Below are 3,607 nucleotides of genomic sequence, written 5' to 3' on the forward strand. Positions count from 1 at the left end.
GATATCCCGCTTTATCACTACCCGAAGGAGTCTCAAAGCGGCTAACAATCTCCTTTCCCCTCCTCCCCCACAACAAACACTCTGTGAGGTGAGAGGGGCTGACTGAGAGACTTCAAAGAAGTGTGACTAGCCCAAGGTCACCCAGCAGCTGCAGGTGGAGGAGTGAAGACGCGAACCCAGTTCACCGTGATCAACTCCCACCTGGAAACCAATGTCCCCACTGTGGAAGGACGTGTGGATCCATAATTGGCCTCCACAGTCACTTACAGACCCATTGTTAAAATCGTGTTTATGGAAGACAATCTTACTCGGCTACGAGGGATCGCCAAAGAAGAAGAAAATTACTAGCCCCAAGATGGAAAGACGACAAGATACCAACTAAAGAAGAATGGCAAGAAAAACTGATGGACCATGCGGAAATGGCAAAACAGGAAAAAGTAGCGACAAAGACAACAGAGTCTTTGAAAAAGACTGTGAACCATTATGTTGTATTTACAGAAATATTGTAAAGAAATGGACTCACTAGCAGGGTTTGATTAAACACTTACAACACTAGAGTAGTGACTAGTGGGGTGCCACAGGGTTCTGTCTTGGGCCCAGTCTTGTTCAACATCTTTATCAATGACTTGGATTCAAACTACTTGGATTCAAACTCGGATTCAAACTACAAGAAAGAAGATTCCACCTAAACATTAGGAAGAACTTCCTGACAGTAAGAGCTGTTCGGCAGTGGAATTTGCTGCCAAGGAGTGTGGTGGAGTCTCCTTCTTTGGAGGTCTTTAAGCAGAGGCTTGACAGCCATCTGTCAGGAATGCTTTGATGGTGTTTCCTGCTTGGCAGGGGGTTGGACTGGATGGCCCTTGTGGTCTCTTCCAACTCTATGATTCTATGATTCTATGATTCAAACAAAACAGGTAATTTGAAAACAATTATAATATGAAAATGACAGAATTGGAGGGTGATGGGAAGGGAAGGTGTTTGGCCCCTTCTTGTTGCCTCAAGGCTTTGTGCAAAACCAGCTGCCTCCGTTGATCTTCTGATGGACCTCTTACAGGATGGCATGGGGGCCAGCTCCCTGGGACCCACAACATTCCCCATGAAGGGGTCGAGCACCCACAAATTTTGGTGCCAGGGCCATGCACGCTGCATGACACCCACGCCCTCGGGTACCCACGGTTGTGGGACCAAGCTGGCCCTCCTGCATGATGGCGGGGCTGATTCTCCCATTCATCCTGCAGGAGGTTGGCCTGGTCTTGAGCTGTCTTGGGAGAACAACTCTGCTTTGCCTGCCTGGTTCTCCTCTGCAGTAACACTTGGCTCACGTGATTCTGTTATTCAGAATCTCTGTTCTTGAAGACAATGACTTTGGGGTGGCCAGACTCGGGAGGAGGGTTTTAAGGTTCCTTGTCGTGCTTGGTTGTTGGCTAAGGAAGAGGTGCTTTGCAGCTTCTGAATTCCCTGGAGGCCCCGTGTCTGCTGGGTGTGAGAGGAGACCTGGGCCAAGAGATAAGGGCCACCCACTCGCCTCTCGTCTGACCCTCACTCCTCTCCATCTTGTCAAAGACAGATAACAGCCACAGGAACAACCTTGGCCACTTCCTCCCCTCATTGAAGGGGAATTTGAGGAGGAAGCTCTTCAATGGAATGACTGGGCTGCAGGAAAGCCTGTTGCAACACAGCCCGTATCCTGAGATTTGGGTTGCATGGAAAGGTTGCCGGTGTAAACATGCTTAGCCGGGAAGAAGCCTGGGGAAATCCAAGGTGGGGTGGATTCCCCTTGGACCGGAAGCAGGAGGAACTGGTGGAGCCTGTCACCGAGTAGCTCAGTTCACCTGCAACTCTGCACATGCCCCAGAAAGAGGATGAGTAATCTGGCTCATTTGCTGGGTCAGACTCAGTGAGAAGAATCCCCTTTCACATTCAGGATGAGACAATCAGATTTTCCTATCACTGGGTGAGCAAGGCACCCCTCCTTCAAAAAGGAACCTAAGAAGAGGTGGCTGGATTTGGCCAAAGCTCAGCATCCTGTTCTTCCAGTGGCTATTCAGGTGCCTGGGGGGGGGGAGCAAGCAGGGCTTAAGCACAAGAGCAGCTCTCTCCCCCGTCTACAACCCCCTGCAAATTACTACTTCCGATCATAGGTCTCCCTCATGACTGGTAGCCAATGGTAGCCTTGCCTGCCATTCTTATGACAATTATAAGGTCTAAGATATAAAATAAATGTTCATAAATGTACCAGGCAAACACATAAACTACATGTCTGAAACGGTACAGGAAAACAGTCCTAAACCCATTTTGACTCTTTCAGTGACCTCATTACAGGTAGGTAGCCTTGTTGGTCTGGCGTATTAGAAAGAAAATAAAAATTCCTTCCAGTAGCACCTTAGAGACCAACTAAGATTTTGTTTTGGTATGAGCTTTCATGTGCATGCACACTTCTCCAGATACACTGAAACAGAAGTAACCAGACCCTTATGTATATTCAGAGGGTGGGGGTGGTGGTGATGGGAATGGGTGATAGGAGTGGTAAACCTGTTGATGACTGTTAATGACTGTTAATGACTGCAATTGGTCTTGCGGGGTGGGGGGTGGGGGTGGTGGAAGGGCTGAGGTGCTAAGGAAAGCTTAAATATTCCTCTGCAGTTTGGCTGGAAATGGGGAAAGCCTCTGCCTTGTCTCTGTGCTCACAAATCCTGCCTTAAGGGTACATTTGAGTATGAATAGGGTGAGCCTATGACTAAGGAATTAAGTATTGATCATCAGAAAAGAATGGCCAGGCTGTCTAGGTAAACTCCTGCCAGGACAGGAGTCTGCTGTAGACTGCTCCTTCTGTGATGTATGTATGATGTTTTGAGTGGTGGTCTTGAGCTACAGGGTGGGAATTTCAAAAGTCAATATTAGTCTATAAGGGCTTGCACATAGAATCATAGAATAGCCACGTGACTTGTGCTGCAACCACCTTACCTTCCTTGTCCTTGAAGATTTCATAGAATCATAGAGTTGGAAGAGACCACAAGGGCCATCCAGTCCAACCCCCTGCCAAGCAGGAAACACCATCAAAGCAATGCCTGTCAAGCCTCTGCTTAAAGACCTCCAAAGGAGGAGACTCTACCACACTTCTTGGCAGCAAATTCCACTGTCGAACAGCTCTTACTGACAGGAAGTTCTTCCTAATGTTTAGGTGGAATCTTCTTTCTTGTAGTTTGAATCCATTGCTCCGTGTCTGCTTCTCTGGAGCAGCAGAAAACAACCTTTCTCCCTCCTCTATATGACATCCTTTTATATTTTTGAACATGGCTATCATATCACCCCTTAACCTTCTCTTCTCCAGGCTAAACATACCCAGCTCCCTAAGCCGTTCCTCATAAGGCATTGTTTCCAGGCCTTTGACCATTTTGGTTGCCCTCCTCTGGACATGTTCCAGCTTGTCAGTATCCCCAGTATCATTGTTCTGGGTTCCTCCTCCCTCCTGTGTGTGGTGAGTGGGGACCCTGTTGCAACAGTTTAATAAAGATCATGCTTACTAGCTGTTTTGCTTCTCAATATTCTCTGCTTGGCCTCTGTTATTTTCTCTTTTCAATAGAGAACCTATATAAGGACTCTATAC

Source organism: Zootoca vivipara, chromosome 5, assembly GCF_963506605.1.
Source record: "Zootoca vivipara chromosome 5, rZooViv1.1, whole genome shotgun sequence".
NCBI lineage: Eukaryota > Metazoa > Chordata > Lepidosauria > Squamata > Lacertidae > Zootoca > Zootoca vivipara.